A 20,863-nucleotide genomic window follows, 5' to 3' on the forward strand; every position below is an offset into this window, starting at 1 on the left:
TCCAAGATTTGAAATCTTGATTTTCTTGATTCTTGAAAGCGCTCAAAACAGCAAAATTGGACAAAGATTTGGTTTCTTGATTTTCTTGAAAACAAGAAAGTTAATCTTGATTTTCTTTTTCCTTTGTATACGCATCTAAGGCCTTGCTAATGAAGTCTTGAATGATTCCATTTAGTTTCATACGCATTTGCCTGGCCTTTGACCTCGTTATTGGGCCTTGTGGTAATTTCAGCCCATCACTTCCTTGAGCTTGAATCGGGCCTTTGTGACTCGTATCATATCTTCTAAGATTGCATATCATATCTACGATTGCATATCCTTGAATATTATGTTTCCATATGTGTCAAACTTGTAGATGGACCTTCAACCTTTTCAAGTAATGGGCCATTCTGATCAGGCCAAATAATATAATTTTGGACTGGACTTGGACTCTTTTTTATTATTTTGGGTTTACTATTTTTTTGTGAGCCCGAGCTAAATTGGCCTATTACAGTTATGAATGGTGAAATGATAGAAAATGCTATCAGAAGTAGAAAGATTGATGCTGGAGAAAGTAGCAGAAAGTCGGCCTCAAAGAAGAAAGAAATTGAGGTCAACAACACAAGTTCATATAGCAAGGGTTATTCAAAAACGATTACGGTGAATCAGTTGAGAAAGGTGGCTGTTAACCAACAAGGTTCATCAAAACAGGGACGTGACACAAGACAAAACACGGAGAATCTTCAATTTACGCCAATTCCAATGTCGTATAGGGAGCTGTATCAAAATTTATTTGATGCACACGTTGTTTCCCCTTACTACTTAAAACCTCTACAGCCTCCGTACCCCAAATGGTACGATGTAAACGCACAATGCGATTATCACGCGGGAATCATGGGCACTCCATAGAAAGTTTTACGGCTTTTAAAAAGCTGGTTGAAAGACTCATAGACATAACCATTGTTAAATTGGATGATTCGCCCAGTACAGAGAACCCGTTGCCTAATCATAATGATAATGGAGTGAACATGATAAATGGAGATATGGGTAGAAGAATCAAGGAAGATATCGCAGAAGTGAAAATTCCTTTAAAATGGGTCAGGAAGAAGATGGTAGAAAGAGGGTTGTTTGTTTTGGATTTGAAAAGAAGCTTTGGAAGGGTAAAAAACTACTGTGAGTTCCATAACGAGGAGGGACACGAGATTCAAGAGTGTACAGAATTCAGAGCCTTATTTCAAGGCATGATGGATGACAAAGAAGTGGAGTTTTAAGAAAAAGTTAAGGAAGAAGGAAGTATATGCGCATCTGAATCAATGAAGGTTCCAAAAGTAACTCATCCTGTCGTCATCATCTCGTGACCAAAGAATGATAAAGTGAGAACACCAGTAATGTCAAAGATCATAATTAAGAAACCTGCAACCATGGAAAGGAAATTATAGAGGATCAGGGTATAGGTGCTTATCCAGAACCTGTGAAAGGAAGGGCCATAACCATGGAAAAAAAGAAGGAGAAAATACCTGAGCCTGTGTTATCCATTAACGAGCCAGTGAAAGAGGAAGAAGCTGTGGAATTCCTCAAATTTTTGAAGCACAATGAGTATAGCGTTGTTGAACAGTTGCATAAACAACCGGCTCGCATATCTGTACTAGCCTTACTCTTGAATTCAGAAGTACACTGAAGTACGTTGATGAAGGTGCTGAACAAAACCTATGTGGCCAATGATATTTCTGTTAACAAATTGGATCGATTGGTTAATAATATCAGTGCTAATAATTTCATATTCTTCAATGATGATGAAATACCACCTGGGGGCATGGTGTCTACTAAGGCTTTGCATATTACTACACGATGCAAGGGGTATACCTTGCCAGGAGTGTTGATTGATAATGGATTAGCATTGAACGTGTTTCCATTATCCACACTTAACAGGCTTCCCGTAGACAGCTCACACATGAAAACATGCCTAAATATAGTGAGGGCATTTGACGGTACAGAAAGAAAGGTCATGGGAAGAATGGAGATACCCCTACTGATTTGCCCAACAGTTTATGAGGTGGATTTTCTCGTAATGGACATCAAGCCCTCCTACAATTTCTTATTAGGGAGACCATGGATACATTCGGCGGGGGCTGTACCATCATCATTGCATCAGAAGTTGAAGCTAGTATCAGAAGGTCGGCTATTGACAATAAACGCCGAAGAGGATATCATAGCGGCGATATCTAATAAGGTGCTGTATGTGGAAAGTAATGGCGAATCGGTGGAATGCTCTTTTCGATCTTTGGAGTTTGTAAATGTAACATTTATTCCTGAAGGGAGCAAAATTCTAGTGCCTAAAATATCCAAAACTACAGAGATGGGTTTGCAACTGTTGGTAGGGAAATGAGCTTTACCCAGAAGAGGATTAGGGAAATATCTTCAAGGAAGAATTGAGATTCTGGTGATAAAAGAGAAACAAGACCACTTTGGCTTAGGGTATAAGCCAGATAAAGGACAGAGAAAAAAGGAGTTAGAAAAAAGGCAGGAAAGAAGAAGGGTGCGTCTAAGTGGGGAGGAGATTAATTGGGAGCCAATGATAATTCCCCACATATCCAAAACTTTCGTATCTGGAGGGATCATTCATTCTGAGAGAAGGATATTGATTGAGGAAAGCATCAAAGAGACGTTGGAAAATATGCACATCAATGCCATAAATGAGGATGCAAATGAAGAAGGGAGCTTGTTAGACATTTGTCCTTATGAACCTGGGAGTGTTCTAAATAATTGGACTGCGGAAGAAATACCTGAAGTCTTTAGAATTTTCTCAGAGTAATATTCAGAACCAACTTGTTGTTTTAGCCTAGAGACAATAAGAACTCTTTTGTGAAATAGGCTTATGTTCAAACATCGTTATTTTAATAAAATACATCTTTGCAATTGTTTCGAGCAAATTCTTTTATTCTTTCCATACGAGTAAATATATAAAGGTATTCTTTCACAATCATATTGCACAAATAATTGTACATAAATTCATACATTCTTTTCTAACCATAATAGGTCCCTATATATCAATAACGTGAATGACGCCGCTACAAACTAAGAGTTTCCTTTTGAACGAAACATGTGTTTAGAGGGATTGCATGAATTTGAAGGTGACGTAGATTGTGGTTTACCTTTGGACTTGTTGAGGATGGTAGAACAGGAAGAAAAACAAATCCTACCTCACAAGGAATCAATAGAAATTATGAGCTTGGAAGAAGGAAAAGAGGTAAAAATTGGAACTAAGATTTCCGCAAAGATAAGGCGAGACCTCATTGAATTACTCCAAAAATTCAAAGATGTCTTTGCATGGTCATACCAGGATATGCCCGGATTGAGCACTGACATTATAGTGCATCGCCTACCGATAAAGGAGGATTGCAAGCCAGTTCAACAGAAGCTCAGAAGAATGAGGCCTGATATGAGACTAATCCTAAAATTTTACCAAAATTTTACCAAGTTTCCTTGTTATCTGAGGCTCTAATTAGACTAATTAATTTTCAGGACTAAATTGTAACTTAAACAAATTAGAATATCAATTTAAAGAGATAAAAATTCAAACCCCCAAAAACCCACATGGCCATGTCCCCAAGACCATGAGCCATCAAATGACCATGTTTATGTCGTGAAAAACTTTTAGGTCGATCGCACATGCCCGTGTCACTTACCTACACGCTTGTGTGCAACCCCTCACACGCCAAAGTGTGAAAATCAATACACCTGTTTTTGCAAAAAAGTCATTTTAGAACCTGATTTTGCATATTTTAATGGCCAACTAAACTTTACTTAACTACGATTAATTAGCATACATATACATACACCTTCAATTGAATTTATTGACATTAATTAGGCTTCCATTATATAGAATTAGGCAATCAATTTCATGCATAACAAACACCAAATAAATCAAACAAATAGCTTACCTTAGTCTATAGTAAACCACTCCATGGAAGCTTCATTTAAACAATCGTTAGTATAAATTTCATGCCTCACACACCATGTTATCAAGCAATAATACACCGTAAATCATTCAATAATTATACTCAAACATGCCTCAAAATTATTATAAAACCATCCAAAATAAAATGTCCAATGTCAAAAGTCCAATTACAGCCAAAATAAAACTAATTCCTAGGAGTTACACAATGCCCGATTACAATCTCTAAAATGTGTAATAAAGTCTCTGCCAAGCCTAAATCTATTGGAACTCTCTTGCTCGGCTCCTCAGCTTTTCAAGCTTGACGATTATCTGCACGAATTGTGAGGGTGTAAGCTTTAAAAAGCTCAGTGAATGTTAATAAAAATGACTAGTAAATCAACATCCAAATCATGATTAAAACACATCCAATTAATCACTAATTATCAACCACAAATAGAGAAAGATGTCAATTCAATTTCTATATGCTTTATCACTATCAAGAATCAATCATTCATGGCTTACAAACATTGAATGATATAACAATAATCATACATAAATATATTAGCATACACTTTTCATGTCTTAACCGGGTGATCATAAATCAGATAAACGAATCTCCAAACTTCCACGAATATCAAATACAGTCCACCGAGTTGAGCAGGCCGAAGCACACGCTCCCTTATAGCGCCTCAAATAACCTAATGAATGGAGACTCATGCTCAACACTCATTTATCTACTCCAAACTAATTAGTCCACCTAGAGCCATATCCTCAAAATGTCACAAATAAAGGTGAGTACTCACAATTCCTATGGCATGCCAACTATATCCAATGGATCCACCATGCATATTGTCAATATATTCAATCAAACATAGCATATAAATCAGTCATCATTATGCTCAATTTAATGTGACGAAACGCTTATGTGTAACATGTAACATAACATTTAACATCCAATTAAATCAAGCATTTTAATTTCCATTTTCCAATGTTCAACTACCAATTGTAACACCAATATATCATGATCAAAAACTCCAATAAACATGCTTCTATCCTCAATATAGTTAGCTTAATTAAATTTCACAAAATCACCTAAATTCTTACCATTATCCAATAAAAATTCAACTCTCATGCATAAAATATCAATCTTGCAAAAATCAGCCATTCAGCTGTAACTAATCAATTGAAATAATCAATTAAGTTACTAATTAAACATAAATGAGGGTTAATTTACCAAACCACCCTTAGAAACACTCACCACTCAATTTATTCTACAACAAACAAGTGATCAACCAAGAACATCCAAGCTTCAATTTTGGTTAACTCAATCCTCTTCAAGATTCAGAGCTTCAATAGTGATAAAGTAGACATTACCACCTTTCTAATGCTATAATAAACACCAACTTTAATTAACTATACTAATCGAAATCATCTCACAAAGATACCTTACCGGATTTGTAACAAAACACTTTCAATCATCAAACCAAACCAAATACACTTATACTAAGCATCAATTTCATCTTTAAACCAATTTCACAAAATTTCGGGAAATCAGTTCATGAAGATGGTGAAATTCAAATTTCTTTAAATTACCTCACAAATCATGTTTAATCTTGATAAATAAGATAAAAAAAAACCTTTAATAGATCCATTTTGAGTTGGAACATCCATTTATTTGTGGATTTGCTCTCAAAATTTAAGATCCACCATTAAAGAACCATGTGTTCTTAGAAGAAGATGACATTGATAAAAATCCTTTAATTGACTCCCAGATCATGTAAAAATGTTCGTAATCATCATACAAAAAAAAGTTTTGGATTCAAGATTACCTTTGATTAGCTCTAAATTCGTTGATTGAAAATCTTGATTCAAGAAACATGAGAAATTTCAGAATATTTTTAGCTACTTTTGAGAATAATTTTGAGTGAATTGAGAGAGTATTTTGAGAAGGAAATTGGTTGAATCTGTTCTCTGATGATATATCTTTGAAATAATGTAAAGAAAACAAATTTTAAAGCTCTCTAATCTGATGTAAAATGTGTGAAAACTGGGCTGGATACATTAGTTTTAAAACTGAAACCACCCACCAGAAATTTAAAAATTGGGAAATTTGCCTAAAGGCCACTCCCACATTTCCCTTACTTTACCATTTAATCATTTCCCTCCAAAATTCTAAATTTTAAGGTTTACTTGCTATATAAATACTCTAAATTTTCTCTTCTTTTACAATTAAATCCTATTTAATTAATATTTAAATTTTATTCAAATTACCCCAATAAAAATTATTTTAAAATTCTTTTTCAACCCAAATGATTATTTTCACTAATAATTATTTAAAATCTTTAAAATTTTCAATAATATTTTTTTAATTTTTTGGATTATTTTTTAATCGATTTTAGATGAAATTAACCTCTTAAATTAAATTAAAAATTACTAGAAACCAATAAATTCCTAGTTTTACACCCAGAACCCGAAAAATATACCCAAAACTACTAGACCCAGTTTAGGGATATTACACCCGATCTCGGGATGTTACAATTTTGATTTTAAAAAGTATAGCTTAGAGAAATATAAGATGGCCCTGATTTCAATAAGTCACTCCATGGGAAAAACTCATTTGTTTCTTTAAAAGAAGATGGTTGGGGCTGAGAACTTGTAGGGAAAACATGATGCTCAAGGTATAATGTTTATGCTAAGAGCTTAGCCATTGTAGGATAAGCATTGTGGACTGGGGAGTTTACAGAATGGGCGGACTCCTCTATCACTAGATGGACTGCAGGAAGTGTTGGAACTAGATATGATGGAACTTTTGGTGTTGGGAGCCCTTTCCTATGTTTATGCCGCTTTAATTGTGGGCTTCATTTTCTTCAGTATCTTGGGTGTTTTCGTCCACCCTGGGTCTCTTTTAAACTTTCCTCACAATTTTTTTTCTCATGGGAGCATCAGTAGCTATTTCCTTTACATCTGCCTTACCCAAGAGAGCTATCATATCCATACTTGGTGCTCGATCGAACCTAGTACGATATTTAGAAGAAGATCCAACACCATCAATGTGAGAATTTGCTTAACTTGAAGAAGAAGAAGAAATAGTACAAAGAGGTCTAATAATCCAATTGCGTGAACGAAGTCAGCAAATCTCATATAAGAATAAGTGAGGCTCCCTATACGCCCTATTAAGACTTGTGCCAATTCACTAGTAGCATTATTAGGTCAGGCTTTTGAAGATAAAGGGAAATTATAATCGTTTGAGCAGTTTGAAGGGTCAGTTGTCTGAACACCATTTGGACTCATGTCTTGCGGACAATTATTGGAAAATATTTTTGACCGAAACCACTTCAACCAGTTCGAGTACGCATCCTCTTCTTTGTCATTTATACTATTTCCAGACAACTTAGGAGTCATTTAGTTGAATCTGTGCAATTAGATTCTCCCGAGGAAGGGACCACTATTGGGGAAACCAAAACCAGATTCAAGTTTATAGATAACCCTCACATATTTATTTCTTCATAATTGAATATTTGAAATGCTATTCTGAATTATAGGCTTGCAACCTAGGTGCACACCACAATAGGCATTTCTAGCATAAGTACCTTGTATTTTTATCTTCGGTTGGTAATACTTTTGGATTATGCCCAGCAGTGGTGGCTCTTGGTGCATGCGACAATGTATGGTCCACCATGAAAAAACTAATAGTTGTCCACCTGCGATGTCATATTGATTTAACACCGCACAAAAGAAAGGGTGTAGTGGTAGATGAAAACCGGCCTCCAACTAAAGAAAGAATGTCATATTGATAAAGCCTAGGGTATTATCATTTAGATAAAACCTCGGTGGTAGTCTGAAATCGTATGCAAAAAATGGGTGGAGAATACTTCAGCCTTTTAAGTATCGGTGTATTTCACTTGGTTGGAACTTCATTCGTATAGAGGAGTGTCCATACGTAATGGAGTATCATTAGGACCTTGGGGTCTAAATGAGTTTGGATTTCTGTGGTTGATGTTTTAGTTAAGTTGGTCACAGCACCTCCCTCTAGTTGTTGTTCTAACCATTTTGTACGAAAGAAAGTGAAAAGAAAAAAGAAAAAAAGGAACAACAAATGTTACCTTTGAAAAAGATGAAGACTGAAGATGAAGAAAATAAAATGATTAACCAAAAAAGAAATTAGGGTTCCGATAGATTTAACAAAGTGTCTACAAGGGGTGTTTGAATATCTGTTTTATAGATAGAAACAAACATGTGCAAAAGTTTAATTCATGGAAATTGTTCAGGTTTTCTAGTATTAATTCGACATTTGTCAAAGCGTAAGTTACATAATGTTTGAAATTTCGAGAGTGACTACCAATCATTGAATTCTCCTATTAAAATAGACTAATGTCATTTCTACTAGCAAGTGATTTTTAAAGTATAGGTGTCTAAAATGAAGGTACTATGAGTTAAGGAACAATTCGCCAATTAATGTTTTACGTCTAGCGCAAATAGATAGTTATACAGTCGTTGTCCTTAAATTTTCCAAGTTATAAAAATTTTGATGGCGAAATTTTGATAAGGCGGAGAGAGTTGCCACACCCTGAGTCTAACGAATTCGAGTTTAAGGTGTAGAGCTGTGAAGTTACCTATTTGGCATAGTGTAATCCACCATGTGTTATTTTGTTAAATAAGAGAACGATATATCAAATGAAGTATAAGTCAGGTGAGTTACTGACATTTGCATAGTACGTCTAGTTTTTTGAGTACTATGTTAGTTGGGTATTGTAGTGAGATTTGGTTAGGAGTCAACTGGATTAACTGTCAAGTATCAATTATACAAGATTCTCTCGAAACCTGTAGGCCATTAAGAAGGACAAATTCTCGGTACGGTCGACACTTGTCAAGCTCCAACAAGAGAAGTTCGTTATATACATGTTGGCGAGAATGTTTCGTGAAGAAATTTTCTTCTTCCTTCAGTATTAGTCTCTATTTCCTTTTTCTTAACCTAAATGTCAGTTTTTTCTTATTAGTTAGAAACTAAGGTTCTTGGCTTAATCAATGATTGTTTCATCTTCTGGTAAGTATTATAGCTTTGCATGTTAATTTTTTTAAGGAGTTAAGATGTTAAGAATCATATGAACAGTAAGTTATGAATACAAGGTCATGCATGGGGGTTATCTATCATTGATATGTTAGCAATTTGTGTGTAAATGGGTTTTAATTATGAATTTGTATTTTTAAGCAGTTGTTGCTACTGGGTCGATATGGTTGTTCGAGTCTGGAGTTTTGAGCTACAATTTAGGTGAGTATCAGGTAAGTCTCTATTCTGACTCCTGCATGTTAATTATATACATATGTTGTAACACCCTATAGTCAACATGGTCACCAAGCCTGAGTTCTAGGATGCAACACCACACAGTCTCACATCAATTTCATCATAATCGTCACATTTAGTATACATGCCTCTTTTATTTTCTTTTGTTACTATAGCAATCATGCAAATATTAAGACATGCAAACTCAAATTAATGTTTACCCATGCTAACATACAACAAACAAACATAAAATGGACATACATCGAGCGTTAGGACCACTTAGCAAATTTTCCCAAAAATGTTGCGTAGGTATCGATACTAAAGGAGTGGTACCAATATTTTCTTTAAGTGGTATCGATACCACATGAAAAATTGATACGAAACTTGCATTTTGTTTCTCACAAAAATTCCCAAACATTGAAAACTATCATACCTTTCGCAAGGTATCGATAAATTTACCTCGAGTATCGGTACTCAGGCCTAGGTATTGATACCAATTCTATATTCTGTTTTACTACACTTTCGAAATTACAGAGGTATTGTTTTAAGAATCCTATTATTGATACATTTGTTTCAAACTGTCAAATTTTAGCATATATCAGCAATTACATCGTTTAAACTCATCTCTAAATAACATGCTTTATTCACCTAGATAAATAAGCTTTAGAATATCCAAACAAGAATCCAAATATCTTATTCAAATCCGCATGCTTCCAAACGTAAATAACATGCAAACAACCCCAAAATTACTTAGCAAAACTGATATAAAGTCTACATATTCCCTTTAAGTCCGATATTAAAAATAAACCAATTACACCTATTATAGCAACTAAAAGAATTGCTTGGATCAATCCCTCGAAGGCCACACTGCTCACAACGGGAATGGGACTACTCTACAAAGGTTAAAATGGATTGGGTGAGCTTAACAAGCTTAATCAATACTCAGAACAACCACTACACAAACAAGTCATTATGCAACAATTAGGGAGTTATATATCGTATTCATGGCATCTCTAATTCCATATCAAAATTCACATGTTTCATTATTTTTCAAGCATTCTTTTACTTATTGATTACAAGACTATTCAGGCATATATAATATCACACATATTAGATACATTAAATGGTAGTTTGGCTCTTAAGATTATGAAACATGAAGTGGATTCTATCACCACTCATTAGATACTTGAATCTCCAACACATCACATAGACTCGTTGAGTCGAATATATCCCATAAATGAAGCATATAGCTAGCACTCTCCAACATACCAAACACACATATCCCGTTGAATGGAGATCTTAGCTCACATTCCCTTATCTCCCCAACAACTATCTGGGCCTCAATGCCCCAAATATCACATAATAAAGGTGAGTACTCACAATCCCATTGCATGCCAACTATATCCAATGGTTTTGAGGTTCACAAGATCAAAATATCCACACTATCAACACATATTTACATACTGATTTCCGCACATGTTCACTGCATATACATATCATTAGCACATTATAACCATTTTCACATATTATGAAAGCATACCCTCATATCTACTGTCACATGACATGAATTAGATACCCACATATTCACTTTCACAGCAGTCATCACAAACTTACAGCACATATTATAGTATCTCATACATGTTCATATTTTCACAATTGCACAAACACACATTTATCACATTATATCATAGGTGTGAGAACACTTACACTCGGAATTTAGAGTAGGGGTTTATGCTAATGAATCATCTACGAGTAGTGATTCGAAAACACTTCCCAAAAATACGCTTTCGCTAAAGAACCGAAAGCTCAAACAAGCTTCAACATAAAAACCAAAAAATTCAAATAACTCGATCTACACTTAATCTTTTTTGCATGAAACAAATTCCATTCATATGAATATTCATCTATGGTTAATTCCCAACCTTTAAACTATTAAAAAAATACACGTTTCAAGGTATCAGAATTTTTCGACAAGTTTTGGACATTATGATAAAAATTCATTAAGACTTGAGAATTCCTTAATGAAACTTCAAAGTAACTTTAGAAACCTTCTAATTATGTTAAAAACAATTGAAAATACTTTAAAACAAATTTTCAATCCACAAACCTGAAATCCACCATTAATGACCAAAATTTTGGCGTTTATCTAAAACATGTGTTTTAATGGTTAGAAATTTGATTTAAAAGTCTAAATAACAATTAAAATTAATACAAAGATGATTGGTTATCTTAAATGTAAGAAAAATGAACTTTGACAAAATTTTGGAAAATCCACTCTTGAAGAAGATGATGCAATTAATGATGTTTTTGGGTGTTTTCTTGGTTTCAATGGAGATTTATAGTTTAAGGGATGTTGGAAATCAAGAGGGTTTAGGAATTGGAGATCAAAAGCAACGGACGACACAACTAGCAAAGGCAAAACTATCGTGAAATAAAACTAGGAATGAGAGTTCATTAGGTTCAATTTTAAAATTATGGGCAAATTGCTTCATAAAAACTCTCAATTTTGACTCTTTTACAAATCAGTCTTATTTTCAAAATTAAAGATATTTAATACTCATTTTCAGAAATTGATTTAATATCCAAATAGCCTTTGTCAAAAACATTATCGGTTACCAGGCTTACAAAATTTTGGGGTGTGATATATATAATGATAACACCTTAGATAATGGGTAAGTGGGTAAGCATAGTAAAAAATGTTATGTGTGTGACGATATAATGTATAAACTACGGAACTACTCTATGAATGGAAACTGATCAGTGAGCATGCAAATAAAGTTTGATATTGGAATATATGAATCGATCAGCTATGCATGAACAAATCTGGGTAAGTAAATTCTAGGTAAAATGTCTCTTGTGATGCCTCTGGTAGGGCAGGTATATTGCTAACCAAACTGGCTTGTCATGATATGAAAATAATTGTAACAACATATTGTTGAGACCCATGGCAATGTGTAATATGAAAACTAGAAACACAAAAATATATATATATATATTCATGCCCTTTTTAACTTAAATTCATACAGTTTCGGTGTAATTCTTGTCGAAAAATATAATATAATTATAAAATAATTATATTATACTTAAATTATTAACATGTTGAATTTTAATTAATTTTATAATAAATTTTCATAAATTTTGATTTATTTTTGATAGATTTCCACAAAGGGTGAAAATTGGCTCAACAGACACTACAAGAACTGCAAAACTAAGAAGTGAGTTCTAAAGCATCAAGGCGAATTAATTTCTCAGCCTAAGACTATCTAAATGATGAATATTAATACATAATATAAATAATTTTAATTTTAATCCAATTTATTTTGGGTTAAATAATTATTATTAATTAAATTATAAAAGGAGGCCCAATTGTGCTAAACTGGGAGATTGATCCAACCAAGCAAATGGGCTACCCAAAACTGTCCAACATGTTGACCTAATTAGCTAAAATTAGTTGATTATTTGACTTGCAAAGCAGCTCTGAAAATTCTCTTGAAATTGCATTCAAACCGCTCCACTTATCAAGCTTTTGTAGATTTGCCCCTAGCCAAATTTAGCAAGTTTGAAACCTTCAAACTTGCCACATGTGTGGCCGGCATAGGGGGTTTACAACTACTGATTTCTTTGTCAGTTTTAGCAGCCAATCCCACCTATAAATACCCCCTTTCTACTCATTTCAGCACACTTCTTTCACCTTTCATTCCACACTTCTCTCTTATTTTCTCTCTTCCAAACCTTTCATTGCTTTCAATTTTTTTTCCTTCTATTCTCTTGTTGATTTCCATCTTAGAAAGGAGCCTTTCAACCACCTTTGGTAGTAGCATTCAAGTGCTTGTAGAAGCCTTGGTTCAATAAGAACGAGCGAAGGAGGAGCGGAGTAAACTAGTCAGACTTAAGAGAAACAGGAGATTTTATTCTAGTTTCCTATCATTTAACTTTTATTGTTGTTGTTATGAACATGTCTATGAACATTTTTTATGTTTTTATTTTGAATTTAATTAACATGGCTTAAATTTAATTCGTGTTAGGTTGATTTCATTTCGTCCACTTAAGTTATTAAAATCATGTTTGTGTTGTTATAGGTCTTGGTAAAATGTTTGATTAGTAAAATCATGATTATGTTATTCTTACAGTACAATTGTAAGGAAACTAATGAATTAATTATTAATTGTATTGAAATTGTAATTAATTAAGATAATACTTAATCAATGCATGTTTAATCTTCTAAGGTAGTTGAGGTTAAATTAGCGACGATATTAAATGGTACATTAGTCTTGCATAACTTGCAAGACTATTGCGATTGAACTATTTTAATGTAGAAATATATTGTTATCTCACTTAATCTTTTGCTTTATTATTTAAATTGATTAATTGTTTGAATTGGCATAGTGATATGTTTAAGAGATTAGTTAATTTAGTAAGTCTGTATGTGCTAAAGTTAACAAATTACCAAGTTGCTGTGAATTTAGTCGTAACAACTTGAACATTGTTTTACTAATATTAAGTTAAGAAATGTAATTAATCTAACACAAGTATGTCATCTTGATTTATAACACCCCAAACCCGGTCTAAATGTTATGACCGAATCTGACGATGTCACATTGTAACACCCCTTACCCGTATTCGACGCCGGAATAGGGTACGAGGCATTACTAGAAGACATACATTTGCATACGTATTAAACCGAGTTACAAAATTTCATCCGAATTAAAACTTTGAAATTCTTAACGTGCTTTTCAAATTCTTTACAACATATCCTCGAAATATTATATTCATAACAAATAGGGTCTACGAGACCCGATATTTACTTCTGTAATTCAAAGCTTCATTTCCATTTCATTCAATTCACAATTTCTCATGTTCACAATACAAATCAATTTCTCAATCCAATATATATATTTCAATCATCTAAGAATATAATTCAAGTTACACGAACTTACCGAGCTAAATTGCGAAATACTAAAATTTAGGGACATTTTGGTAATTTTCTATTTTCCTCAATTTCCACCCAATCTTGATATAAATTAATATTTCATTCAATTTATTAATTTAAATAATAAAGCAATTCATTTCATGCAATTTGGTCACTTTTTGACATTTTACAAAATTACCCTTAAAATTTTACTTTTATTCAATTTAGTCCCTAAACCTAAAACATGTAAATTAGCTATTTTAAAATAAACTCATATTAGCTGAATATTCACATATATTTTTCGTCCTCCACTCCATTCCACATCCTTGATATATACATAATACCACTATTAATTTGTTTACTCAAAAGAAGTTGTTCACTTGAGTCATTGTCACTAAATTAATTATATATTAAGCTACTGAACTCGAATTGAGATCCAAAAATTTTATTTGAAACTAGACTCACATGTATTATTACCATAAAATTTTCATAATTTTTACTTTATCCAATAAGTACAGTTTAATGTTTAAAGTTTCCCCCGTTTCACTGTTTGATAGTCCTGACCCCTCTTCACTAAAAATTAATTATCTCTTTGTACAGAATTTTGATGATGTTCCTGTTTGTTTCTATTCAAAATAGACTCATTAAGGATTTAAAAATTTTAACCCATAATTTTTTTACAATTTTAATTATTTTTCAAGTCGAATAGGGAACTGAATTCATTCGACCTTGTCTCACAAAATTTATTATATCTCATGATTTACAATTCCATTACTTACACGTTTATTCTATGAGAAACTATACTCAACAAGATTTATTTAAATATTTTATTCATACTCTAATTATATTTCCACAATTTATGGTGATTTTTCAAATTTAACCTCTCTTCTTTGTCCAAAAGCTGTTTTAGTGCAAAATGTTGATTACTAGGTGTATAACTCCCTTATTCCCTTTCTCTATAATATTTCCCATCATTTTCACTTATTTATCTTCACTAATATATCAAGAACATAAGACTTTATATAAGAAAACTCTACTATAACATTATTTCCACGCTTTTTCAATAATATCAAACTAAAAAATATATTGAAATCTTGATGTTCTTACCTTGTGCTATTAACTTCAATCTTTAACTTGATTTTCTCTCTCCTCCAGCTTCTATTTCTTGAATCTAACTTGATATTTTAGGTCTCCATTGTCTCCTTGTTATTCTTCTCTCTTGGAAGCTATGAAAATTCTTTTGATTTCTAGGTGAAAATGGTAAATTTTTGGTGGAAGGACCAAATTGTAAAGAAAGCAAAACTTTCTTTCTTCTCCTCTCTTTATCTTCCTTTTCTTATATATACTAAATAAAATACTAATAAAATAGTAAAATATCATTTAAAAATCAAATTAAAATATTAATAAACTAATATTTATTTATTTAATTAATATAAAATATCTCCAACATCATCATTGTCTTCTAGATTTCTCTCTCTTCTAATTGGCCATTTTCTTCTTTATAATCTTTAAAAATTCCATCCTTGAGTCATCACTTAATTTGGTAAAATTCTAATTTAGTCCCTCAAAATTCTTCACCTTTTCAATTTGGTCCTAATTCATCCACTTTCCTTAGTTTCTAGACTATTCCACCCTTAAAATATTTACACTATTGGTCCTTCAAATTTTTTTATTTACACTTTAATCCCTAAAATTTTGAGTATTTCCTATTGGGCAACAAAACTTTTCTCACTTTTGCGATTTAATCCTTTCTTGAATTAATATGTCATAATATAATTCCAAATATTGCCGTAACTCAAAATTTCCCTTTTTGTCACTTTATTTCCTTATTTTATTGTCAAGGATACCTACTTTCTTACTGTAGTAATTTTCGGGGTATTACTTTCTCAAAATCAATATATTTTTAATCACCAAATTGTTTGAATTTCATTTCATAATTAATTTTCTTTCACAGTCCCTGAGGGCACGATAACTCGACATTTATTTGTCGCTTTATTACTTGTTACGATAGTGTACACTTGCAAATTTCCGTCATTCCAAGTTTTTGGTGTTGTTGTCGGGGACTGTTTTAAAAGTCATTATTTATGAATTTATTAATTTTGCATTTTGGTTTTTTTTTGTGTTATTTTAGGTGTTTATGAGTATTGATCGAATTATTAATTTACTCCCCGTAGACCCTGAGATTGAAAGAGCTTTTTGACAATGAAGGAGACAAGCAGTTGAGAGAATGACCAAAGAGATGAACTACGAAAGTCCAAATCAAGGAAACGGAGCAAACCCTACTCAAAATCCTATCATTCTTGCTAATGATAGGGATAGAGGTATAAGATAGTATGTCGTCACAGTATTTCATGACCTTAATCAAGGTACTAGGAGACCCGAAATTAAGGCACAACAAATTGAGCTGAAGCTAGTCATGTTCCATATGCTTCAAATAGTGGGCTAATTTAGTGGAATGCTTACTGAAGATCCTTACCTTCACTTAAGACTATTTATGGAGGTAAGAGATTCTTTCAAGCTAGCCAGAGTACCCGAAGATGCACTACGATTAAAGTTGTTCCCATATTTACTAAGGGAAAAAGCTCGAGCCTAGTTGAACTCATTGCCACCAAATTCCATTACCACATGGCAAGAGTTAGCAGAAAGATTTCTTTTGAAGTACTTCCCACCTAGTAAGAATGCTAAGTTGAGGAGCGAGATTACTACCTTCCAACAGATGGATGATGAGTCCTTGTATGAGGCATTTGAGAGGTTTAAAGAACTATTATGAAGATGCTCTCATCACGGAATCCCTCATTGCATCCAACTTGAAACATTTTATAACGATCTTAATGCTTACATGAGGATAGTAGTGGATGCTTCTGCTAATGGTGCTCTCCTTTCTAAGTCTTATAATGAGGCTTATGAAATCATTGAGAGGATTATTAGCAACAACTATCAATGGCCAACAAATCAAACAGCGTTAGGAAGATGAGTCACTGGAGTACATGAAATGGACGCTCTCACTTCACTTGCATCTCAGGTATCCTCAATTTCCTCAATGCTTAAAAATTTTACAACTAATGGGTTTCATAATTTTGCAGCTCAGCCACTCAATCAATTTGAAAATATATCCTGTGTTTATTGTGGGGAAGGAAATTTGTTAGGAGAATGTCCATCACACCTAGAATCCGTGTATTACATGGGTAATCAGAACCAGAACCGAGTAAGGCAAGGGCTGCAATCCAATTTTTATAGCCTATCTTAGCAAAACCACCCTTGGAGTAACCAAAGGGCTGGAACGAGAAACACTTATGCATAACCTAGACCAACCCAGCCACCTATTTTTACCTAACAAGTTCAAAAACCAACTATAGTTGAACCTTCTAATAGCTTAGAGAACCTATTGAAGGCATATATGGCAAAGGATGACACCACTTTAAGGAATATGGAGACTCAAGTAGGTCAACTTGCTACTAAACTTAGGAACCGACCATAAGGTGCTCTGCTTAGTGATACGAAAAACCCAAGAAATCTGGGGAAAGAGCATTGTAAAGATTTGACATTGAGGAGTGGAAAGCCATTAGAGCCCAACATTGTCGAAGTTGAAGAGGAGTTAGCTGATCTCCAGATTCAGTGGAAGTTCAATCAAGTGTTGAAATTTCAGCTTCACCAGAACCAGAATCTGCAAAACCTGGTAAGATAACTTCTGAACCAGTCAATTCTGATAAACTAACAACTTCGTTAGATGCAGAATTGACATAGAAGATGAATAAACCAGTTCCAGTAAATAATCCTCCACCACCCTAGCCTCAAACACTTCAGAAGCAGAAGCAGGAAGTCGAGTTCAAAAAATTTCTAGTGCGTGCCAAAGAAAGGAGGTATCATAGTCGTAGAGAATGGAAACGAGTTGATACCAACTAGAACGGTTACTATTTGGAGAATTTACATCGATTACCGGAAATTCAATAAGGCGACTAGGAAAGATCACTTTCCTTTGTCGTTCTTGGATCAAATGCTAGATAGATTCGCGGGGCAAGACTATTACTGTTTTCTAAATAGATACTCAGGGTATAATCAGATTACAGTAGCAATGGAGGATCAACACAAAACAACATTCACATGCCCGTACGGTACTTTTGAATTTAGATGCATGCCATTTGGTTTATGTAATGCACTTGCTACATTTTAAAAATGTATGATGTCTATTTTTACTGACATTGTTGAAAAGTACTTGGAAGTCTTTATAGCTAATTTTTCAGTGTTTGGAGACACTTATGATGATTGTCTAGCCAATCTAGCCAAAGTACTAAGGCGATGCGAAGAAACAAACCTTGTACTTAACTGGGAAAAGTGTCATTTCATGGTATGAGAAGGTATTGTTCTAGGGCATCAAATAACGAGACAAGGAATTGAGGTAGATAAAGTAAAGGTAGATGTTATTGAGAAACTCCCACCTCCAAATTTGTAAAGGGTGTTAGGAGCTTTTCGGGTCATGCTGGTTTCTATCAAAGATTTATGAAGGACTTCTCCAAAATTGCTAAACCCTTATGTAAATTATCAGAGAAGGACACAATGTTCAAATTTAATGAGGAGTCCTTAAGAGCTTTCAATGATTTGAAGAGTCGGTTAGTTGCGGCACCAATTATCATCACATCGAACTACGATTTGCCATTTAAACTGATGTGTGATGCTAGTGACTTCACGATAGGAGTTGTGATGGGTCAGTGAAGGAACAAATTTTTTTCATCCCATCTACTATGCAAGTCGAACCCTAATGGGAGCTAAGCTGAATTGTACGATAACAGAGAAAGAGTTACTTGCTATTGTGTTTGCTTTTGACAAGTTTTGATCTTATCTTGTAGGTACCAAAGTGACTGTCCATATGGATCATTGACAATTAAGTATTTACTTGCCAAGAAAGATGCCAAGCTAAGATTGATCCAATGGGTACTCCTACTCTAAGAATTCAATATAGAAATTCAAGATCGAAAGGGAGTAGAAAACCAAGTAGCAGATCACTTATCTAGATTGGAGCCACAAGAAGGAAATTCTCTATTTATACCCATTCAGGAGACATTTCTAGACGAGCACATACTTAAGGTAAATCATGTCCATAATACCCTTTAGTTTTTTGATTTTACTGACTATTTAGCTTGTGGTTTGATGTCGATTGATAAGACGTATCAACAAAAGAGAAAGTTTCTTTACAACGTGAAGTATTATTTCTGGGAAGAGTCATATTTGTTTAAAAAGTGTGCAGATCAAATAATCAGGAGATGTGTGGCAAAAGAGGAAGTACATAAGATTTTATATCATTGTCACACAGCTCCGAGTAGGGGACACTTTAGAGGTACACATACTGCAGCCAAAGTATTGCAAGCCAGATTCTTTTGGCCAACGCTATTCAAAGATGTAGATGCCTACATAAAGAATTGTGATCGAAGCCTAAGGGTTGGATGCTTGAGCAATCCATGCATGCAAAAATATCTAAAGGAAATGTTACCAAGCCACAGACAAGAAATAATTAAAAAGTACAAACCGAAACCAATAAAGACTTAATAATACTTATTAAGAATAGTCCGAGGTCCAAGGTGATTCTTCGAATGCCGAGTCCGGTCCTAATTTCGAGGTTTACCTAAAAAGTTAAACACTATTGGGGGTGAGCTTATGAAAAGCTTAGTGTGATTCGAACAATTATTTAAACAAACATAAATATCGAATACAGCGAAATAGAGTAGCTTTAACAGAAGAAAATAGAACCATCATAAGAATTTCATATCATTACATAGCCATTACCAAATTGATGTCAAATGGTGTATGAGCATGGGACATCATTCATTCAAGTAACAATCATTAATTTTGATACCATTCAGTACAACACAATACAACACATATCATAAATCAATAACATCTGAATATGTCGTGACCACGATGTAATGCAAAAAGGCTCCTACCCATACCATCAGCTGCACACCACGTGTTCCCCAAAACCCATTATCCGAACTCTAAAACATTATAGGCTTAAGCCCGTTGTGGTTAAAACCACCGATATCAATATGCAGAAAAATTTGCCAGTAAAAATGCAGACAAGCTACTAGTAAAAAGGCAATAAATCACCATTCCCCTTGGTACTCCAGGTGCAGTGCACTGACTACGAATAATGCGGACTTAATATGCCAATGATACTCCACGAAACTCCTCCGTCAACCACAAAATCTAACCTAATGCATATGCAATATGTCACACAATCTCATACATAATCACATTTTAATGCTTTTCACATTCATTTGACATGCTCAACATATCTTCAATAATCACATACTTTAAGTAAATGGAAACAATATTCCAATATTTCAAACCACTATTGTGTTGGTATCAATCAATATCGTTCAATTTCACATACTTTACGGATTTTCATTGTGCACAAATAACACCCTTTTCAGTACACAATATAACAAATATCTCATGCGTTTAAAATACCTCAGCACATTATATCATTCAGTCAAACATTCTCATATCTCATAACTCATATATGTAATTACAAATTCAATCAAACATTCATACTATCAAACTAGCAATTTTGCCGACATGTCAATATTTTAAGGTTCGAAACATACCTGGTTTGGCCACTCACAAAATCAATAATTTGGCTATTATTCCAATCCAATTAGCAAGATAATTTATCAAATATAACATTATATTTAACATTTTCAAACTATTTTATGAGTTTAGGACCCACACCTTATTTTACACTTTCTCGCAGCACAGTAGTGTT

General features: G+C 33.7%; 1 non-coding gene across 1 annotated transcript; it reads right to left on the reverse strand.

The window, feature by feature from the left end:
• Window positions 1-16,789: 16,789 nt before the first annotated feature.
• LOC128040118 (small nucleolar RNA R71) lies at window positions 16,790-16,896 on the reverse strand. Its single transcript, XR_008194777.1, has one exon. It is a non-coding gene; the product is annotated as a small nucleolar RNA R71 (small nucleolar RNA).
• Between the last annotated feature and the right edge of the window lie 3,967 nt (window positions 16,897-20,863).

Source organism: Gossypium raimondii, chromosome 3 (assembly GCF_025698545.1).
Source record: "Gossypium raimondii isolate GPD5lz chromosome 3, ASM2569854v1, whole genome shotgun sequence".
NCBI classification, from domain to species: Eukaryota; Viridiplantae; Streptophyta; class Magnoliopsida; order Malvales; family Malvaceae; genus Gossypium; species Gossypium raimondii.